The sequence below is a fragment of the Molossus molossus genome, unplaced genomic scaffold (genome assembly GCF_014108415.1).
Source record: "Molossus molossus isolate mMolMol1 unplaced genomic scaffold, mMolMol1.p scaffold_m16_p_24, whole genome shotgun sequence".
In the NCBI taxonomy this organism is placed as follows: Eukaryota; Metazoa; Chordata; class Mammalia; order Chiroptera; family Molossidae; genus Molossus; species Molossus molossus.
In genome coordinates this window covers 3813195-3836589 of record NW_023425360.1, presented here as the reverse complement: position 1 = coordinate 3836589, position 23395 = coordinate 3813195, and the positions used below count along the sequence as shown (strand labels likewise).

The window sequence follows — 23395 nt, the reverse complement described above, 5'->3', positions numbered from 1 at the left end:
CATGGACTGAGAGGTCCTGGTTAGATTCCAGGTCAAGGCACATGCCAGGGTTTCAGGCTCAATTCCCAGCAGGAGGCGTGCAGGAGGCAGCTGATCGGCATTTCTCTCTCACATTGATGTGTCTCTCTCTAAAAAAATCAATAAAAACATATTTTTAAAAAAGAACATTTAATTAAAACACATCACAAGATATCTACAGGTGGTTTCAGGTTTGGCATCTCTGACTCAATTAAAGCCATCCAGAACACAGATGTCCTACCTTTCCACTTCACCATCCTTAGTGTTGAGCTGCCTTATGGTCACACAATGGCTGCTGAACTTCAGACATCACATCTATGTCAAAGGGAAAAAAGGAGAGGGGGAGAGGCAGCTATCATTGAGTTTTCCTTGTACACGTATCCCTTTTATAATAAAGCAAAAGATTTCCCAGCAGTTTCTCAGTAGGCTTCCATTTATATCTCATTGGTTAGAACTTTATCACATGCTAACCCTAGCTGCAAGGGAGGCTGGGAAAGAGAGGCACTGGAATTACAATGACTTAGTACAATCATGATTTGTCACCTGAGCTGGTTGGGCATATGACTGCCCAAACACAATCAAGATTCTGTTAGGAAGCAAGAAGTGAGGAATACCTATCGGTGGCCCATTGCTAGAGTCTTCTGTGAAAGATAACCAAAACACTCAAACACAAAGAAAATCACACATCCAAGAATCAAAAAATATTTGAGGATTAACAATACCCTAAAACAGAGATACCAGCCCAACCTGTGTGGTTCAGTTGGTTGGAGCACTATTACATGCACTGAGAGGTTGCCAATTCAATTCCCGGTGAGGGCACATACATAGGTTATGCGTGCGAACTCGGGTCACGCATTGGTTGATACGAGAATCAACCAATTAATGCATAAATAAGTGGAACAACAAGTTGATATTTCTCTCTCTCTCTCCCTCTCTCAAGTCAATGAAAAATATAAAAAACAAACAAAAGAGATTTCACTGTGTGGTCATCTGAAACATGCTTTTTCTTCATTCATCATTATACTGTCCAGATGTAAGGCAACTGTTGCCTAAGTCATAATTTTTTCATTTTCACAGCTCTATGATATTCTATTATTTGAACATATTGAAGTTCATTCATTCATTCACTCATTCATTCATCCATTCTCCTACCTCCTACCAGCTCAGGAGGATTGGGAAAGTGTGCATGTGTGTGTGTGTGCGCGCGCACGCGTGTGCTCGTGTGTGCTCTGACAGTGAGAATTTGATCTTCATCCTCTCCAGTGGAAAGTCAACAGATAATGACTAAAAGTGAAAAATCAAGAAGGAGCAATACGTGCATATCCGTGAGAGATAAAGAAGTAAATCTGAGAAGAATCCGGTAAAGGAGTGAAAGTGGTTTCTGCTGGGGAGGAGGAAATGGTGGGGGGAAAAGGTGGATGCACTGCTATTTTTCATAACAAGACTTACACAATGATTGGATTCTTCCATTCAGTGCACCTATAACATTAAAAAAAGGTGAAAACATTACGGGTAACCAGCAGACTAACAGAGATAGGAGACAGAGATTGCAAACCATCAGTGAGAAAAAAAACAGAATAAAGGAATGTGATGAAGCTGCCAAATGGCAGGACAAGAAAAACAATTTTAAGACGTGTATCTGTTTTCTTTAAAAAGGGATATTAATTTCCTAATGCTGCTATCACAAATTACCACAGATTTAGTGCATTAAAACAACACAAATTTATTAGCTTACAGTTCTGGAAGTTAACAATCCAACGCAGTCTCACGGAGCTGCGGTCCCTTCTGGATGCTCCGGGGGTGAAGCTGTTTCCCCGCCTTTTCCAGCTTCTAGAGGCCGCCCTCACCCCTCGGCTCAGGGCCCCTTCCCCCACCTGCACAGCCAGCAATGTGGCATCTCTGTGCCTCCCTGCCACAGTCACATTTCCCCCAGCTCCCTCTTCTGCCTCCCCTCCCCCATTTAAGGGCCCCTGTGATTACACTGGCCACCCGGGTAATCCAGGGTTGTCCTTATTGCAAGGCAAGCTGAATAATAGCTGTTATTTCATTTGCAGCCTTACTTCCCCTTTGCCGTGTAGCATCCCATGCTCCCAGGTGCTGGGGATTAGGATGTGGATGTCTTTGGGAGGCCATTATTCTGCCAAGCACAAAAAAGGCACAGCCAATAGGAAGCAGAGTTAAAAAGGAAAAAAGTAAATGAAACTACAGAAAGAGGGGGAAGAATAGGAGAGGAGGAAATAATTGAAAAAATAATGGAGACAAGTTCATTACAATTAAACTAAGATGAGAAAAGGAAAACCCATACCTAGAGAAATAATAGTGAAATTTAAGAATGTCAAAGACAGCCTGGCCGGTGTGGCTCAGTGGTTGAGCGTCGACCCATGCACCATGAGGTCGCTGGTCTGACTCCGGTCAGGACACAGGCCCAGATTTTGGGCTCAAATCAATGTGTCACTCTCAGATGAATGTTTCTCTCTCCCTCTCACGTCTTCTCTCTAAAAATCAATTTAAAACATTAAAAAAACCCAAACCATATATATGCAAGAGGAGAATGCTACAATGTCCCCTGTGGGGTTGGAGTACAATTGCAGTTTTCATAGTTTTCAATATAAAGAAATAGATATAGATAGAATCTCGTCTATAGATTTACACTTGCGTATATTCCCTAATTCTGTCCACTGAGAGGGCCTGAGAAAAGTGACACCCCCAGAGCTATGCACACACCTGGTGTCCACACTTGCAGGGCAAGCAAAGCAGAGTCGCAGGCTGAACAATTTCCGCAGCTCATTCAGGGCTTGGAGATGTCTAAATTCAAGCCTGAGTGGAGGGACCTTGGTGTACACCCAGCACATTCCTTGGGAAGTCACTGAAAAACTCAAATGACCAAAACTGGCATAAGAAAGAGACAATCTGAACATCCCTGCATCTATTCAGGAACTTGGATTTGTATTTAAAAACAAAATCTTTACAAATAAACACACACACACGCAACATTCTTAAGAGGAAGTTTATAGCTGTGCAAATATTTGTATTAGAAAATAAGAAACTTTTAAAATCAACCTTCCACCCTAAGTAACCAGAAAAAGAAGAGCAGATTAAACTCAACATAAGTACAGAGAAAGAAAGAGCAGAAATCAATAAAATAGGAAACGGGCAAACATGAGAGAAAAATCAATGAGGCCAAAAGCTGGTTCTATGAAAAGATCAATAAAATTGATCAACCTAAAATAGACTGGTGAAGAAAAAGAGAAAGACACAAATTGCCAATACATTTTGATTTTAAGTTTGTTTTACTCTATGTTTAACACCCACATAATTCTAGAGTCAAATTTACAAAACCAGGTTATCTTCAGAGAAGTATGACCTCTATCCCTGTCTCTTTCCTCTCCCACAGGTAATCATTGTATTTATTTTGTAGTGTATCCATTTCATATTTGCCCACAGGAAAATACACAGATAGTGAATACATTTGTAGCATTGTTTTAGGGAATGTTGTGCTTCTCAGATAGGGTGAGTCCCAAGATTCCCAGAGTCTTGGGAATATAGCCACATTCAAATATGATCAGTACATCCAAACAAAAGCTTTTAGTATATTCAAAAACGCAAGCAAGAGTGTGTTCAATAGATCAATGAATATGGTTGCAGACCATAAATACATGCAGAGAACATCAGAGGCTTGTCCTGACTCTGCAGACGAAGAGTTCCACCTTTTTGTTGACTGTGACGGACAAAGCATCTGGTCATCTGAATGAGGTTTCTGTGCAAAATTTTTCCAGGTTATTTTTCAAAAATCTGTTTTGCATCCCAAAGGTCCTACCTATTCTGAGTGTTACAGATTCCCTTTATCACTGGGCCAGTCAACTTTGTGGCTCTGAGACCATCAATGGACAAAATGCATCCTGACTGAGGGATGGGTCTTTCTTTTTTTTTTTTTTTTTTCTTATTGATTTTAGAGAGAGAGGAAGGGAGAGGGAGACAGAGATAGAAACATTGATGAGAGAGATCATCAATTGGGCGCCTCCTGCATGCCCCCCTCTGGGGATCGGGCCCACAACCTGCGCGTGTGCCCTGACCAGGACTCGAACCGGCGACCTCTCAGTGAGGGGGATGATGCCCAGCCAACAAAGCCACATCGGCTAGGACCCCTTTTCCTTTTAGATAGTGCTGAGCCTTCCCTAAGAATCTTGGTGAAAATTATCATTACTTATTTGTTTTCTCCTGAGATAAAATCTAATGTCAGCACTGATAATCTAACTAGGCAATGCATAACGAAATTTAGTATTATAGCTGTCCTTGGTAGCCATATGGTGAATACATCTACCTGATGATGGGTCTTGGTAATAATTCCTGATTCTGCTGTGATTGTATAAATACTAGCATGGCCTGATCCGATTGTTGATGTTGATTTTCACATTAAAGGTGGTAGTGTTCTAATAACTTACGGTTTATACTTGGTCTAGGCTTTTAGCTGCATGCCCTTCCCTGGCAGGTGTGTTTAGTTGCCGACGTGAAAAAAAATCTCCTCTATGAGATGGTTGTCGTGTATAAGAGTTTGCATCGGCCTCTATTAGGTTCAATGCTGGCTCCACAGGCAAAACTTCTGGAAAAGAATTCTTGTTATACGAGCTTGACTTATGATGACGACACTGCAGACCAGCAGGGAAAAGAGTCTTCTTAATACATGGTGGTGGTGGTGGGGGGAGGGGGTCAACTAGATACCTACAAGGAAAATGAAAGAAAACTCAGCTCCTACCTCATACCATAGTCAAAACACCATTTCAAGTGGATTAGACCTAAATGTAGAAGACAAAACAAAAAGCTTTTCACCAATAGCTACATGAAGCGAACAAGCACTAGAAAAGTGGCTAAATCCGATTTGAAATGTGCTCTGTGTGTAAAAGGCACACTCTATTTCAAAGACTTAATGCCAAAAAAGAACGAAACTATCTCATTAATAATTTTATATTGTTGAAGTAATATTTTGATGTATTGGGTTCAATAAAATAGATTATTCAAGTTAATTTTACCTGTTTCTTTTTTTAAATGGAACTGCCAGAAATTTTTTGCTGTTGCTGTTAATCCTCACCCGAGGGTGTTTTTCCATTGATTTTTAGATAGAGTGGAAAGGAGCAGGAAAGAGAGAAAGAAACATCCATGTGAGAAAGACACATTGATTGGTTGCCTCCCACACAACCCTGACTGGGCCCAGGTATCAAACCTGCAACTCAGGTATATGCCCTCGACCGAGAATCAAACCCGCTACCCTTCGGTCCTTGAGCCGATGCTCTAACCACTGAACCACGCCAGCGAGGGCAGGACTGCCAGACATTTTAAAATTACACACACCGCCCTGGCCGGTTTGGCTCAGCGGTAAGAGCGTCGGCCTGCGGTCCAGAGAGACCCGGGTTCGGTTCCCGCTAAGGGCATGTACCTCGGTTGCAGTTTGTCCTCGGCCCTGGTTGGTCGTGCGGGTGGCAGCCACTCGATGTGTTCCTTTCACGTCGATGTTTCTCTCTCTCTCTCTCCCTCTCTGTTCCTCTCTCTCCCTCCCACTCTACCTGGGCAAAAAATGGAAAAATGTCCTCGGGTGAGGATAAAAAAAAAAAAAAATTACACACATGACTTGCATTTGTGGTTCACGTTCTATTTCCATCATTCAGCAGCTCTACACTAGAAGATAGCACATGAAAACATTTATAACTTTACTGTAAGCAAAGATTTCTTTGAAAGCACGCAGCCCTGGCTGGTGCGGTTCGGTGGTTAGAGCATCGGCCGGCACACTGGGGTCTCAGGTTTGATTGCCAGTCAAGGGCACGTACCTGGGTTGCAGGTTTGATCCCCAACCCTGGTGGGGGCACATGCAGGAGGCAACCGATTGATGTGTCTCTCTCACATGGATGCGTTTCTTTCTCTCTCCCCGTCCCTTCCTCCCTTCCACTCTCTCTACAAATCCACGGAAAATATTCTCAGGTGAGGATTAACAAAAACAAAAAAAGAGTTGTAATATACTAAACATTGTACAATTGTAAAAGCAAAGCAAGGACATTATCTTTGTGGGACTAGAGGAGCAGCAAGAAGAGCTTAGGGTACTGACTTGGATCTCTCAACCTGAGAAGTGGTTAAAAGGGTGTCATGTTGTGATAAATCATTGAGCTGAATGCATTTGTTTTGTGAGACAGAGAAAGACATTGATGTGAGAGAGACACATCGATTGGTTGCCTCCCGCAGAACCCCCACCAGGGCTAGCAACTGAGGTACGTACCCTTGGCCTGAATCGAACCCACGACTCTTGAGTCCATGGGCCGATGCTCTAACCTCTGAGCCAAACCGGCCAGGGCTGTTTTGTTTACTTTTCTATATGCATATTATAGTATGAAACAAAAATGTTTTGAAAAGAGGAGTATTTACCAGCAAGGAAACATATTCCTGAAGTATGGTAAAGAAAAATAGTTTGGAAAACTATGTGGCATGGTTTTAATTTTACTGTACAAATATATATTTACACATGTTTATATAAAACAAATGACCTGAGGTGATACAAAGCTAGGTTATATGGTAGTTATCCCCGGATGCAATCACCAGTGTTTTATATTTGGTTTGTTTGTGCCCGTGTATTTTCTGAATTTTCTGTAATAAGCCTTTATTGCTTTTCTAATAAGAAATAAAGTCATTGTGAAGTACTGGCCTGGCAATAAACTAACAGATCAATAGAACAGAATAGAAAACTGAGAAAGAGATTCAATAGGTATAAGAATTTGATGTGTGATAAAGGTGGGATTCCAAATCAATGGGGAAAAGATGGGTAATCCAATACATTTCATTGGTTTCAACTGACTAACAATTTGGAAGATAAAGGTGCATTCCACCTCACGCCATAAGCCCCTACATTATTTGAATGCAAACGAAAAAACTTTTAACCATACTAAGTAAAAACGTAAGTTTTAGAGGAAAATAAAAGCAAATAGTTCCATCACTCTGGAGCAAAGAAGGCCTTTCTAACCTAGTTGGCACATACAAAGGTGGACAAATTTGACAATATAAAAAAATATATATATATATTATATCCTATCTATCCCTCTCTATATACATATCATATCATGTACATATATATATACACACCAGCCCTGATTTGGTTCGTTGGGCATCGTCCTGTGCACTAAAAGGTTGTCAGTTGGATTCCAGGTCAGGGCACATGCCCAGGTTTCAGGCTCAATCCTTTGTAGTGGGCATACAGGAGGCTTCACTCTTGCATCAATGTTTCTCTCTCCCTCTCCCTTTCTCTCTCTCTAAAAATCAATAAAAATAGCCCAGCCGGTGTGGCTCAGTGGTTGAGCATCAACCCATGCATCAAGAGGTCACCAGTTCGATTCCTGGTCAGGGCACATACCCAGGTTGTGAGCCCGGTCTCCAGTGGGGGGCGTGCAGGAGGCAGCCGGTGAATGTTCTCTCTCATCAATGTTTCTATCTCTCCCTCTCCCTTCCCCTCTCTCTCTCAAATCAATAAAGAAAACATACTTTAAAAAATAAATAAATAAAAATATTAAGAAAAAGAAATGTATGAGGTTTTTAAAAAGCACCATAAGTTCCCAATAACCACAGCTTCAAAATACCTAGGAATAAATTGAACACGAAATGTGGAATGACAAAGCTACACAACTTAACGAGAAGATATAAAAGAGAACCTGGAAACATGGACAGCCTGGTAGAGGGAGCAGGATTTATCCACTGCAGCTTTGCTTATATTTAAAAACAGAGAGAGAATCTAAATATTTGTGCAGAGGAGCTGCTGGGCTTTGATCAGGCTCTGCTTAGCAGGGGTGAGGTCACTGTGTTAAAAGGACACGTACATGCTTGATCTCCCCTATGCTGCCCCTCCATGCACACCCTGGTGGTCTAGCAGCAGCTGCCTTGGGGTGAGCTGGCCATGCCTTCACGCTGGGATCTGCTGAGCAGCTTAAATCCCCTTACCTTGGGTCTGGCCAGACTCCCAAACTCAGCCCAGGCTCTGTGCTGCAGTCCCGAGTGAGGCTGGGGCAGACAAGGCCAGGCCTGCTAGTTCACAGCTAGGCTTCTTGACCCAGAAGACAAATGACAATATGTCCTCACAGGGGCCAACGTGACTGCAACAGGCCAAGTCTAGCCATCACTTTATAACCAGAGGACTCTATAGCAATGTGGCCTTGTGCTGTAGGAGGAAAATGTCTCATTAACCCAGATGCTGTATCTGGATGATGTGAATAACCAAAAGCTATTACAAACTAGCAAGGGAGATAGAGCAGCATATTGGTTAAAAACACAGATTTTAGCCCTGGCCGGTTTGGCTCAGCGGTTAGAGCGTCCACCTGTGGTCCGGAGAGACCCGGGTTAGGTTCCCACTAGGGGCATGCACCTCGGTTGTAGTTTGTCCCCGGCCCTGGTTGGTCGTGCGGGTGGCAGCCACTCGATGTGTCCCTTTCACATCGATGTTTCCCTCTCTCTCTCTCCCTCCCACTCTGTCTGTACAAAAAATGGAAAAATGTCCTCGGATGAGGATTAAAACAAAAACAAACAAACAAAAACCCCACAGATTTTAGCCTGCCTGGGCTCGCTGTGTGACCCCTGACAAGTGACTTAACCACTCTGTGCCTCAGTTTTCTTCTCTGTAAAATATTACTACACTAAGAGACTATTATAATAATATTTACCTTTCAGGGCTCTTGTGAGGATTAAACGAGGTAGTATACGTAAAGCATACTTAGAACTGTGCCTGGCACAGAATAACCATGTAAGTGTTTGTTGTTACTATCATTACAATGGAATCCAAGAAATTCAGAAAACCCCTACGCAGACAGAGCTCCACCCTATTCCGTCTGGCTACCCTAGCACCTCTCCTGAGAGGGACCCAGGCAACTGGAGAAGCCACCTTCTAACACCCCAGCCTGTCGTCACCTAACAATGTCAGCTGAAACCCACCTCCCTTGCGCTAATTGCAGTAAAATGAAACTGCTATACAATGAAAGCATCCGGGCGCACGCTTTGTGCTGATCCTCAAACTCAGGCCTCTCTGGTGTCAGGCATTTGTTCAGTTGACAATGGAATGAACACGCAGTGATCTTCACTCGGCTACTGACCCACGTACAGGAGCTCCTTTGGGAAGCATTCTGACCATGGCCAAGGTTGCCTACGGCAGGGCCACTGCTCCATCCTGGCTGTGACCGCTTCACGACCCCACCTCCACCTGCTCAGGACTGACGCTGAAAGATGCCCATTACGTATTGCTGAGTGAGAAAGCAACAGGAGGAAGAGTGTGTTTCATACGTTTGTTGTTGAAAACACAGGAAAATATACTTCGAAAGTCTACGGGGATGTATACCAAAAGGTGCATGGTGGTTACCTGGGGTTGGTTTTCCCGGGACAGGTGTGGAAGGAGGGTGTGCAGGGCGAGGCACTGTCACTGTTTGCTGTAGACTCATTAGTGTTGTTTGATGTTTTCACAGCAATTCTATGCAACTTTGGCTACTTAAAATAAAAAGATTTTTTTTCAACAAACATCACATCATAGGAAAATATTTATAACACGTAAGTCAGACAAAGGGTTAAAGCACTATCTCTAAGTGTTTATGAATAGAAAAAGTAGTTGAAGTGGATAGAATAAAACAGCAACAGTGGTTATTCCTAGAGGAGACTTAATGGGATATTTTAATTTATTCTTTATACCCTTTCCTATAGTTTCCAAACACTTAGCAATAAAAATACATTGCGCTTTTCTAGTCAGAAAAATAGTTTTTTAAGTTGAAAGGAACTATAACAATAAAAAGAGATAATCAGAGAGTGGATATGAAAGGAGACCAGAAGGCTAAAAAAGGTTTGAAAGAACAGAAAGTAACATGAGAACATTTAAAAAGGAAAGCTAGCCCTGGCCAGGGGGCTCAATCGGTTAGAGTGTCGTCTAGTACAAAAGGTTGTGGGTTTGATTCCCAGTCAGGGCACATATCTAGGTTTCGGGTTCTATCCCCAGGAGGCAACTGATGAATGTTTCTCTCTCTCTCTCTCTCTCTCTCTCTCTCTTCTTCTCTCTCTAAAAGAACAACAAAAAAAATCAATAAAATATCCTCGGGTGAGGATTAAAAAAAATAATAATAAAAGGAAAAGAATTGGAAACAATGCAAGTCAGAATGATAAAATATATAAACTAAAATCATTTAAAAAGCTAATATATTGCCTGGCCGGTGTCACTCAGTGGATTGAGCGTTGTCCCATGCACCAAGAGGTCACTGGTTCGATTCCTGGTCAGGCACATGCCTGGGTTTTGGGCTGGATCCCCAGTAGAGGGTGTGCAGGAGGCAGTTGATCGATGTTTCTCTCTCTCTCTCTCTCCCTCTCTCCTTTCCTCTCTCTCTAAAATCAATAAAAAACATATATATATTTATTTTATTTATTCATTTTTTTATCCTCACCCAAGGACATTTTTCCATTTTTGTACAGATAGAGTGGGAGGGAGAGAGAGGAAAACATCGATGTGAAAGGGACACATCGAGTGGCTGCCACCCACACGACCAACCAGGGCCAGGGACAAACTGCAACCGAGGTACATGCCCTTAGCGGGAACCGAACCCGGGTCTCTCTGGACCGCAGGTGGACGCTCCAACCGCTGAGCCAAACCGGCCAGGGCAAACATATATATATTTAAATTCTCACCTGAGGATACTTTTTTTCCATTTATCTTCAGACAGAGTGGGAGGGAGGGAGGGAGGGAGGGGGAGAGAGAGAGAGAAACACTGATGTGAGAGAAACACACCAACTGGCTTCCTCCTGCATGACCCCAACCAGGGCTGGAGACTGAACCATGCAACCGAAGTACATGCCCTTGACCAGAATCAAACCCATGACTCTTTGGTCCATGGGCTGATGCTCTAACCATTGAACCAAACCAGCCAGAGCAATAAAAACATATTAAAAGAAATAAAAATAAAAGGCTTATTTATTGAAAATCAATATTAAAAATAAATAGCCAGAGAGAGTGAAAAGAAACCACTAGACAGCTGACCACTGGTGAGTCCTTCTGTAGGTCTTGCAGAGAGGAGACCCCAGCTGAGGGCCAGGAGCACCCTTAGGGTGTCCCATGGGCTCCAAGAGGAAGATGACAGGTCCTTTGGTGACTTTGGAGTCACCCAGCAGCCAGGGCTTCACCTTCCAGTATCCTCCACTTTATCTCAGAGTCCTGCCTGACCCTCCCAGGACCGGGGCGGGGCTCCCACATGCTTCAGTCCCCACTAGATCCCTAACTCCCTTGTCACCTGCTGCAGACCACCTGGAGTCTTCCCAGCCCAGGTCAGGCCTGCAGTGCAGCCCACTGTGCAGGCTGGGCGAGTCACCTCACCCATCTGAGCCTCGGCTGCCAACCCACCTTAAGGAGATACTGTGGCACAGATTAATCAGATGATGCTTGCAAAGTGCTTGGCACACAGTGGGTGGCTAGCAATGCTTAAGGAGTAAGTGACTCTGAGTGACATCCCATCCCCCAGGTTATAGCAACGAAAATCAGAATTGCAGCCTTCCTGGCTGGCTCCATGCAGGCATCATACTGTCCGCACACAAAGACAGACAGCCTCAGAGCAGCAGCTTCCTTGGCCTGTGCATCAACGAAAGCCTCAAGATGTCCCCATGCTGACCTCGGGCCAGCCAAGGGTGCTGCAGGCACAGAAGGACAGCCAGAGACTGGCAGTGCACTCTTAGCAGATCCCCTCCACCCAGACCCCAGGCTGCAAGCCCTCAGCCTGAGCAGCATCTTTCCAGCCTCTGTGCAGCCCAGAGCCTTCAGCCAGCTCCCTTGGGGCCCTGAGCTGCTAGCTGGAGATGCATCTGTGTTTATCAGTTAATTTTAGGGTGATGCTTCTTCCTAAATGACAAATAAGTCCTTAAACTTATAGCTGTGGTCAGCCCAGGACTGGCGGTTGCTGGTGACAGCGGTGTTGGGGGACGAGAGCAATGCTTCTTAAACTGTAATTCGTGTACAGAGTCACTTGGGATCTTGCGAAAATGCAAATTCCGATTCAGCAGGTCTGGGGTGGGGCCTGAGATGCATATTTCCGACAAGCTCCAGGCTGAAGCTGCTGGTCCAGGAATCATGCTTTGAGTGGCAGCTGCTAGACGGCGCCTTTATGCCCATGAAATCATTAAACTCGAAGGGACTCCAGAGACCATGTTCTCCTGCTTCCCATTAAGGCTAGAAATTTTTCCTACAGCATTTCTGATGGCCTGACAGTGCCTGGCATATACTAGGTGCTAAATAGATGTTAGTTGGCCTGAAATATAATTATTTCCAGGAGCAGGAAGCTCTTCTGGTAAAGCAGCCTTTTAATGGTTAGAAAGTTCCTTCTGCTGAGCCAGCACAGGTTCCCCCAAAACGCAACCCACTGGCCTCAGCACAACCTATGCCGCTTCACCCACCAGGCACCACATACAGTGCCTTGGCCAAGAAAAACGTTTGCGCCCAGCCGATGTGGCTCAGTGGATTGAGCGTCGTGCCCGTGGACTGAGAGGTCCAGGTTCGATATCCAATCAGGGCACATGCCCGGGTTGTGGGCTCCATCCCTGGTAGGGGGCAGGCAGGAGGGAGCAGACTGATGTTTCTATCTCTCTCTTCCTCTCTCTCTAAGAAAATCAATAGAAACATATATATATATAGTCCGGCCGGTGTGGCTCAGTGGTTGAGCGTCGACCCATACATCAAGAGGTCACTGGTTCAATTCCCAGTTGGGACACATGCCCAGGTTGTGGGCCCAATCCCCAGTGAGGGGCATGCAGGAGGTGGCCAATCGATGTTCTCTCTCATCGATGTTTCTCTCTCTCTCTCACTCTCTCTCTAAAATCAATAAAGAAAAAAAAAACATACATGTGTTTTTTTTTAATTCCTCACCCGAGGATACTTTTCTTTTTATCATCAGATAGAGTGGAAGAGAGGGAGGGAGGGAGAGAGAGGGGGAGAGAGAGAGAGACAGAGACAGAGAGAGACAGAGACAGAGACAGAGAGACAGAGACAGAGACAGAGACAGAGAAACACTGATGTGATAGAGCCACATCAACTGGTTGCCTCCCGCACGACCCGACCAGGGTCAGGACGAACTGCAACCGAGGTACATGCCCTTGACTGGAATCGAACCTGCAACTCATTGGTCCATGGGCTGACGCTCTAATCCCTGAGACAAACCGGCCAGGGCTAGAAACATATTTTTTTAAAATGTAAACGAAAAACGTTTGCAACCTAAAAAATAAACAACACACAAACAAAAAAGATTGACTCCAAAACAAAAAAACAGCAGAATCACAACTGATAAATGTTTGTCTGCAAAATGTAGCGTGCGTCCAACAAGCAACAGCAATGCAACTCCTACAGGTAGATACAAATTATATTTAATTGTGGATGCAGGTACATTTTAATATGCCTCATGTGACCTGGGTGGGGCATCTCAAAGTCAGTGTCTCTGGCGCTCAGAGGTCTAAGGTGGCCTGTACCATCTTCCTCACATTCTATCCCCCCATTAGGAGTCAGTAATTGTGGCCACCCCAAGACATTGCTTCTCTAAGTGAAACCAATTCCACAGGTCTCCAGGCTGAAGGCAGATTAAAACACACCTCAAAACCAGCTCAGAATACTTTCTTTTTTTTTTTCCCCACTCAAAAATAACAATGAGATCAACATCTTTTGTTGTTGTTGTTAATCCTCATCCAAGGATATTCCTCCATTGAGTTTTAGATAGAGTGAAAGGGAGGGAGACAGAGAAAGAAAACATGGATGTGAGACACATCGATTAGTTGTCTCCCACATGACCCTGACCAGTGCCAGGGATTAAACCTGTAACCCAGGTACATGTCCTTGATTGGGAATTGAACCCGAGACCCTTCCGTCTGCAGGCCAACGCTCTAACCCCTGAGACAAACCAATCAGGGCTCAACATCTTTTTTGCATAAGGACTGTTTTATTATTATTGATTTTTTTTTTTAGAGGAAGAGAGGGAGGAAGGGAGAGAGAGAGAGAGAAACATCGATTTGTTGTTCCACTTATTTATGCATTCATTGGTTGATTCTAGTATGTGCCCTGACTGGAGATCAAACCGGCAACCTTGGTGCATTGGGACAACACTCTAACCAACTGAGCTAGCTGGCCAGGGCCACATAAAGACTTTTAAATAGTTAGGATGATTTCACTAGCATACAGACTCAAAGAGGGTGAACATCACTAAGATGCCTCTCACTTTCACATTCTCATCTAATTGGTTACCAAGTCCCCTCAATCCTTTCATTTTAATATTTCTTAAATTCATCTACTCTTTTCATATTTACTGTTTAAATTCATGCTATCAAGATTTCTTGCCCAGATTTTTGGCCAGACCTGCCTGGTCTCCCTTATGCTTATATTGCCTTTCTCCAATTTACCTTCTATATTTCTGCTAGAATATTTTTTCTAAAATTAAATTTGAGGGACTCATTCTCCCACATAGACTCTTCAATGGCTCCCCAGTCCTTGAGAACTGAGCCCTAACTCCTTAGCCTGGCCCAAAAAGCCCTGGATGCCTTGAACCCCTGACCCTGGGGTTCCCAGGACTCCCTCCCTACTCCTGTCCTCTCCCTCCCCACGACCCCCTCCATCCTAAGGACGCTGAACCAGTTTTAAAAGATTAAACTCATAGCCCTGGCTGGTGTGGCTCAGTTGGTTGGAGCATCATCCTTTACACCAAAAGGTTTTTGGTTTGATCCCCAGTTGGGGCACATACAGGAGGCGGCAGATCAACGTTTCTCTCTCACAAAGATGTTTCTCTCTCTCTCTCTCTTTCCCTCCCCCCTCCCTCCCTTCTCTCTCTCAAACCAACAAGAACATATCCTCAGGTAAGAATTAAAAAGAAAAAATAAAAAGACTGAAATCATAGACAGTATCTTTTTCCATAACAATGGAATGAAAACTAGAAATCAGTAGCAGAAGGAAACTAGAAAAACCCACAGATTCATGAAAATTAACACACTTTTAAACAACCAGTGGGTCACAGAATAAATCACAGGGGAAATCAGAAAATACCTCAAGACCAATGAAAAGAAAAACACAACATTCCAAACCTTATGAGACAGAGAAAGCTAAGGTGCTAAGGGGACGTTTATAACTATTAGATGCTCACATTAAAAAGGAAAAAAGATCTCAAATCAACAACCTAACTTTATACCTCAAGGAACTAAGAAAAAAAAACAAGAACAAACTAAACCCAAGCTAGCAGAGGAAGGAAATAATAAAGATTAGAGCAGAGATAATAAACAAAACATAGCATAGAAAAACAATAGAAAAAAAATCAACAAAATTAAGAGTTCGTGTTTGAAAAGATCAGCAAAATTGACAAACCCTTAGCTACATGGACTAAGAAAAAAGGGAAAAAGATTCAAATAACTAAAATTAGAAATGAAAGAGGAGACATTACAACTGATTTATTTTTTATTTTTCTTTATTGATTTTAGAGAGAGGAAGGGAGAGAGATAGAAACATCGATAAGAGAACATCGATTGGCCACCTCCTGCATGCCCCCCACTGGGAAATGTCTTCTATAAATGGAGCTGGGGAAAGTAGATATCCACATGCAAGAATCAAATCAGACCTTTATGCCAAGTACAAAAATTAATCAACATGGATTTGAGCCCTAAGCATAAGACCCAAAACTATAACACTCTTTGGGAAAAGAGGGGAAACACTTCATGACATTGATTTTGTCATAATTTCTTGGATGTGATACCAACAGCACAGGCAGCAAAAGCAAAATCACCTCATACCATTAAAAAAAACAAACAGTCCGGCCGGTGTGACTCAGTGGTTGAGTGTCGACCCATGCACCAAGAGGTCGCTGGTTCGATTCTCAGTTAGGGCACATGCCTATGTTGTGGGCTTGATCCTAGTAGGGGGCATGCAGCAGGTGGCCAATCGATGTTCTCTCTCATCGATGTTTCTCTCTCTCTCCCTTCCTCTCTCTCTAAAACCAATAACAGAAAAAAACAAAACAAAATGCACACACACACACACACACACACACACACGAGAGAGAAGAATCAAAAGAAAAAAAAACAGAAAATAAGTATGGATGATGATGTAGAGAAATTGAAACCCTTGTTCACTGTTGGTGGCATTATAAAATGGGGCGACTGCTTTGGGAAACCATAGGGAGGTTCCTCAAGAAATTAACACAGAACTACTATATGATCCAGCAATCCCACCTCTGGGTAAACACCCAAAAGGATTGAAAACAAGGACTCGCACAGATATTTGCACACTCATGCTCATGGCAGCATTATTCACAATAGTCCAAAGATGGAAGCAACCCAAATGCCCATCAATAGGTGAGTGGATAAACAAAATATGGTAAATACGGTACATTATATACAGTGAAACATTATTCAGCCCTAAAAAGGAAGGAAATGCTTTTACATGCTAAACATGGAAGAACCTTGAAGACACTATGCTAAGTGATATAAGCCAATCACAAAAAGACCAACTTATATGAGGTATCTAAGTAGTCAAATTCCTAGAAAGTAGAGTGGTGGTTATCAGGAGCTGGGACAAGGGGAAATGGGAGTTTTTGTTTCATGCAAACAGACTAAGTTCTGCAGATCTGTTCCACAACAATGCGAATATACTTAATACTACTGAAGTGTACACTAAAAATGGTGAAGACAGTACATCTTATGTTATGTGTTTTTACCACACACACAAAATTTTTTTCATCCATGCAAAAAAAAATAAAATAAATTAAAAAAACAACAACAAAACTTTCTCACCTTCTTAGGTGATTCTGCCCCAGATGTGTAAACCACTGGCCCAAAGTGATCCTGGATAGCTTCTGGGAGGAAGAGTAGCTTGCTGGGCTGTGAAGGGTGGAAATATATATATTTGGGTTGGGTGAAGAGGGGGGAGTTGCAAAGGGAGGAATTAGTTCAACGGCATTATCGTCATTGAAAACAGTTATTACAAATGCCTGTCGTGTGCTGAGTGTGTGGTTCATACATGTTCTCTCATTTAATCCCTATAACAGCAACTCTGTGAGGTGGCTTCTGTGCTCTGCACCAGGGTGGAAGCATCTCCCCCTGTCCCCAACACTCCCAGGCCTCCCCTCTGGGGCAGCAGGACTCCTGGTACCTGCCCATCTCTGGCGGAACAGGGCCGGATGGGCCAGGGCTGCATTCTCCTGCAGGTGGCTGGTATCACTGGGCATTGATTGGCCTGGGGGCACTTCAGGCCCCTGTGAGCACCCTCTGCTGGAAGCTCCCGGCCTGGCAAGTGTCTGCAGGCTCTGGGCACTGAGCCCAGGTGGCTTTCATTTTTTATTAGAATGATGGGATGTCTTTCTGAGCCTGGGTGATATTAATTACAGCCTGTTGTATAACACCCTAAGGTTTCTCAGAGGACAGAGCTCTCTGTCCCAGAGACATCTAGTCCCCAGGAGTCCCCCCAAAAAGATTGACGTCTCAAAGATTCCGGACTGCCTTCACCTGCTGCTCAGCATGAGCTTTCATCCCCTTCTCCACCAGCCGATCCTCAGGATGGCCAATCAGGCAGGACCCAGAGCTCCTGGTTTATTCTGGAAGCTGCTCCTTAAGGATGGAGAATTCTAGAAATCTGATCTAAAAGTAGACAGATTCCTGCTCCAATAAAGAAACGTAGTGGAGTCCACTGTTACAGGATTCTTCCAAGAAGGGCCTCAGCCTCACTCACACCAGGAATACCGTAATGGATTCATGCACCCTGGCAGGTGTGGGTCAGTGGTTAGAGCACCGACCCATGCACCGAAGGGTCCCAGGTTCGATTCCCAGTCAAGGCATGTACCTGGGTCGCAGGTTCGATCCCAGCCCTGGTCCAGGTGGGTGTAGGAGGCAACCAAATGATGTGTCTCCCTCACATCGATGTTTCTCTCTCTCTCTCTCCCTCCCTCCCCATTCCTCCCTCACTTCTACTCTCTCTAAAAAAAAACAAAAAACAAAAATCAGTGGAAAAATACCCTCGGCTAAGGATTAACAAAAAAAAAAAATTTTTTTTTTAAATAATGGATTCATGCATTGAGCTTTGGGGTTTACAAACCTCTTTGAGCAGCAAACCCTTGGGACCCTTCCTACTGGGTCTCCTGGCACTGAGGCGTCTGCAAAGCACAGGATTCCATGTAGGGAGAGGGGGAGGGGAGGGGGAGTTTTTAATTATAAAGTTCCCAAGCTAGTTGAAAATTTTTATTTAATCCATGACATAGTAGAAATGCTTGGAAGTTTGCCATGAAAAATAAAGCAGTTTACAACCATGGATGATAAATAAAAAAGATTTTGGATCTGAAACCTTGTCTGTACTTGTTATGAGTGCTGATGCTTGAGAAAAAGCAAGTTTAATTACTGAGAATCAGACGGAGGCACTAGTGGAGATCTGAAGGGGGCTTCTGAGCATCTCAGGAGGTGACGGGGTGGGGGGCTCTGTTATGTGAATTTCCTTTAACATGTTACGATTTTCCTCTTCTTTTTTTTGTATAAGTGCATCAAGAAGAACACCCTTCTTACATCTTTTTACAAGTGCACAAGGAAGACATGAGTCTTTGCAACTCTGCCATGATTCTGGTCATTTTGGACCCAAAAAGGAAGCGGAGAGCAGGAGACGTCCCTTAGCACCAGAGCGAGAGGTGGCAGGGTAGGGGAAAGAGTGGAGTTTGGGGTGGAGAAAACCTGCCTAAAATGAATGTGAGAGGTGTACCTGCAGGAATGATTACCTGCTGGAGGTAACAAGGACTGGGATACAACAGCAAAAGAGAAAGTCCCTGTCCCCACTGGTTTCTACTCTACTCCAATAGCCTTAAAACCCCTTTGATTTCATTCCACCCACCTCTCCGGATCTTTGCCCTCAGCTCAAGGAAGTCGTGAAGCCAGCCTCCCCAGCTCTTCCATGCTAGTCCCCAGGAAAGGGTGCCTGTGTGGGGACCCTGTCTGCAGGCCGGGGCGTCCCACCAGCTCTCCCCACCCTGTGCCCTGTTGCAGAAAAGGCAGGGGGGTAAAGTAGGTGCAGGAGAGGACCACTGACCCCACAGGAGGGGATGGGCAGCCAAGGCTCCCCAAATCTAGATAGGAGGATGGGGGTAAGGGCCTCCTTCTGCCGCTCCCCTCCTGACCTCCCATCTGGTGCAGCTTCCCCAGGTTGCCCATTTCCCAAGAGTGAGCTGGTCCTGGGGCCCAGAAGGGAAGTTGTATCCCAATCCTCAGGGCTCCCTTCCACTCTTGGGTTTATTTAAGTGATTGTGACTGCGAACATTTTCTTGTTGTTTTGTGTTCTGATATTTTTTCTCTTCAGTGACCTGACTCATAGTGTCTTTTGACCCTTTACATATTGAGATTTTTACAGTTTAAAAAAAATCATTTATATAAGCTCTTTAGGTAATAAAAAAAGTGGCTTTTAAAAATTTAACAGAGCCCTGCCTGGGTAGCTCAGTTGATTAGAGCGTTGTCCCGATACACCAAGGTTGCAGGTTTGATCCCCAGTCAGGGCATATACACCTCAACCAATGGATGCATAAAGTAGAACAACAAATAGATGTTTCTTTGTCTAAAATCAATTTTTTTTAAAAAGCTGATCGGGGGCGGTTTCTGTCCAGGGAGCGTTTGAGCAGAAATCCAAGGAGGTAGCTTACATTTTCTGCTTCTGATTCTCTCGAATAAAGGAAACCTCTCTCTCTCTCTCTCTCTCTCTTTTTTAAATCCTCACCCCAGGATATTTTTCCATTTATTTTCAGACCAAGTGTGAGGGAGAGATAGAGACAGAGAGAGAAACATCGTTGTAAGAGAGACACATCAATCGCTTCACGTCCCGGACCAGGGCCTGGGACCAAACTGCAACCAAGGTACATGCCCTTGACTGGAATTGAACCAGAGACTCTTTGGTCCAAGGGTCGACACTCTAACCACTGAGCCAAACCAGCCAGGGCTCTTTTTTTGTTTTTTACCCTAGAAAACTATTTCATTCAAGCTTTCAAATTTGTCAGCAATTTCACATAATATCCTTTTCTATTTTTAGCTTATTTCTGTTGTGATTGCCACCATTACTTCACCTTATTTTGAGTTCATTTGTTTTATTTTTTCTTCATTATATTTGTCCATTGTATTACTTAGACTTTGTTTTTACTAAAAGACCCAGCTCAAGGTATTTGTTCAACTGTTTTTCTAGTTTCTAATTTATTATTTTCTGCTTCTGTTTTTTCCTGATTCCTTCCTTCCTCATCTTTATTTAGGATGTTATTTTTTAATATTTCTAAATCATTTCATGACCATTTTAACTTTTTCTGGGTTTAATAACAACAGCATTAGGAAAGCTACAGAACTTTTTGGGTAAAGCTTCTCACATGTCCTGCTGGTTTTCATAGGTGCAATGCTTTGTGTTATTTTTTAAATTAACACTTGGTTCTTGATTTCCTCCTTTACCCAAAAGCTATTTTGGAGAATTCAAAAAAAATTACTGATTGATTTTAGAGAGAGAGAAAGGGGGAGAAAGAAATAAAAACATCGATTTGTTGTTCCACTTACTTTATGCATTCATTGGTTGATTCTTGTATGTGCCCTGTCCAGGCCAAACCCACAACCTTGGTATATCGGGATGACCCTCTAACCAACTGAGCTACCCAGCCAGGGCCTATTTTGGAGAATTTTTCCATTTCTAATGCAAATTTCTTGTTTTAGCATATTGTGAACAAGGAATGCGGCCCCTATGACGTCTGCATTTCAAATGTATTGGGATTTTCTTTATGGCGGAAAATATGATAGTTTTTTAGACTATTTTGCGGATCCTGGAAAGTAGGCTGAATACTCACAGCCCAAGCCAACAGTCACTGTGTTCCCAGGAACTGGGGTGGGGGGGGGACAGAACAAAATGTGAACAGGAAGCAAGCTTCGAAGAGGAAGTGATTTTGATACAGAGGGACAAAGAACTGGCTTTTTTCAGTACCCACTCAAGCCCGGGCACCACGCTAGGCACTTGGCATGTGTTATCTCATGTAGTGATCAGGCTGAGTTCTTCAGAGCAGGAAACCAGGGCTCGGAGGGGTTAAGTAACTTCCTAAACTCTGTCCTCTGCTCAAAGCCCTGTTCCCCTTGCTTTGCTGGGCAGGTTCCCACTTTTCTTTCAAGACCCATTTTAACCATCACCTCTTCTACGAAGGCTCCCCAAAGGTAAGAACTGGGCACCCCTCTTCTGTTCTTGTATAAGCCATCGCTAGTCTTACATTATCACCCGTGGTTGCTTGGGGGACTCTTGAAGGTGGCCGACACATTAGGAGTTCTCAATAAATGTGTGCTGATAATGTGGAGAATAAAGGCAAAGGGAGGAGACCAAAAAGGGAACTCATGTCTGAAAATTCAACACAGCAAAGTCATCATCCTATGGCACCTGTCCACCACCCCGGCCAAGCAGGAGATACCTGGGAGTTTGCAGGTAATCAAAGTAACATCAACCCTGGCTGGTTTGGTTTGGCTTGGCGGTTAGAGCTTCAGCCCGCGGACCAGATAGACCCGGGTTCAGTTCCCCCTAAGGGCACGTACCTCGGTTGCAGTTTGTCCCTGGCCCTGGTTGGGGTTGTGTGGGTGGCAGCCAGTTGACGTGTCTCTCTCACATCAATGTTTCTCTCTCTCTTCCTCCCTTTGTCCCTCTCGCTCCATCTGAAGATAAATGCAAAAATGTCCTCGGGTGAGGATTAAAAAAAAAAAAAAAGTAACATCATTAGCTCGTTCTATTTGCAGAGTACTTTCCTGTCTATACAGCATTATCCTACATGCATTATCTTATTGGATCGCCTTAACAACACAGGTGGCCCTGAGCCCATTCTCTAGGGAGTGAACCACTCAGAGACTGCGTCTAGCCAAGGTCACACAGCTGGCAAGTCGCAACAGCCAAGAGCATCTTAGACTCCAGTCATTGCCACATTCAGACTTGAACCCAGGTTCCTCCTGATGGTAAAGCAGATACACACAGGCACACACACCTACCTTGCTCCTCTGGTCTTGCTCCTCATCACGGCTTCACAATGGTGTCTTATTTTCCCCAGACAACATGTTTAATTAATGCCTTAAAGGAAATCCATGAGAGTGATCCCTTAGGTTACATGCTGATTCATTCATCTATTCTTATGAACAATACACATTTACCGAGCCCTCCCTCCCTCCTCAGTACCCGCTGGCCCTGGACACAGCAACCCAGGTGCAGGCTGGGGAGGATACTACTGAGACCTTCAGAGCAGCCCTGCCCACAGGGCATCCAGGCCTGCCTCCACCCCCCCCATCCTCCCAGTTCCCACCCCACAACCCTTTATCTCCCTTCACAAAAAGCCCCATTCTTTTTTTGCACAATACACTTTCACAATAGGGAGTCTATTCAACCCAGAGCCCAAATCAGCAGCAACCAAAACACTGGTTCCTCTTTCCTCCTAGGACCTAAGTCTTCATTTACAGGACAGGAGAAATAATTGCACTCTGCAACATAACTTCCTGTTTGCTCGGCTTTTTGAGACTGGAAGCTCCTTGAAGGCCTGACCTGGATCTTTGATTGGGGAGGGAATGAGAAACCTAGATCCTGTTCTCTAACTATATGTTGTTGCTTCAAAATAATATAATCATTATAGAAATTTGGCAAATATGCTAATAAAGAAAGAAGAAAATAAAAGTCACCGATAATTCCAAAAATCAGAAATAACTTTTAACTTGTTTGTATTTCCTTCTAAGTACTTTATATGTATTTCGGGGGTTTAAATATACAAGCATATACAAAATTGCCCCAAAATAGCCCTGGCTGGTGTGGTTCAGTTGGTTGAGCATCATCCTGTGCGTTGAAAGGTCGCCAGTTCCATTCCCAGTCAGGGCACATACCCAGGTTGTGGGTTCAATCTCCAGCCGGGGTACATGTGGGAGGCAACCAATCAATGTTTCTCTCTCTCTCCCTCTCCCTTCCTCTCACTCTAAAAAAATCAATAAAAACATTTTATGGGTTTTTTTAATTTGATTTTTTAGAGAGAGAGAGGAAAGAAGAGATAAAAACATCATTGTGAGAGAGAATCATCCATCGGCTGCCTCCTGTACACCCCCTACTAGAGATCAAGCCCGCAACTCAGGCATGTGCCCTGACCAGGAATTGAACCAGGACCTCTCAGTCCATGGGACAATGCTCAATCCACTGAGCCACACCGGCTGGGCTAAAAACGTATTTAAAAAAAATAAAATAAATAAAAACATCCTCAGGTGAGGATTAAAAAACATTTAAAAATATAATTCTGAAGCATATGCAACTTTGTATCTTACTCAGTATATTACAAACATTTCCCAATTCACTAAATATTATTCAAAAACATGTGGTTTTTTAAAA

General features: G+C 43.8%; 1 long non-coding RNA gene across 4 annotated transcripts in view; it reads right to left on the bottom strand.

Annotated features, from left to right (window-relative positions):
• The window catches only part of LOC118640988, a 30412-nt gene extending 8169 nt beyond the window's left edge, over nt 1–22243 (bottom strand). Inside the window, exons 1-4 of one of the 4 annotated variants that reach the window (XR_004961494.1) lie at nt 22027–22243; nt 16807–16893; nt 2743–2884; nt 260–333 (exon numbers count right to left, since the gene is read on the bottom strand). This is a non-coding gene — a long non-coding RNA (uncharacterized LOC118640988). Of the gene's footprint in view, nt 1–259; nt 334–2467; nt 2514–2742; nt 2885–8505; nt 9276–9391; nt 9517–16806; nt 16894–22026 lie in introns of those variants that run through there. The other 3 variants (XR_004961497.1, XR_004961496.1, XR_004961495.1) reach the window with 3 other exon arrangements.
• Nucleotides 22244–23395: the final 1152 nt, after the last annotated feature.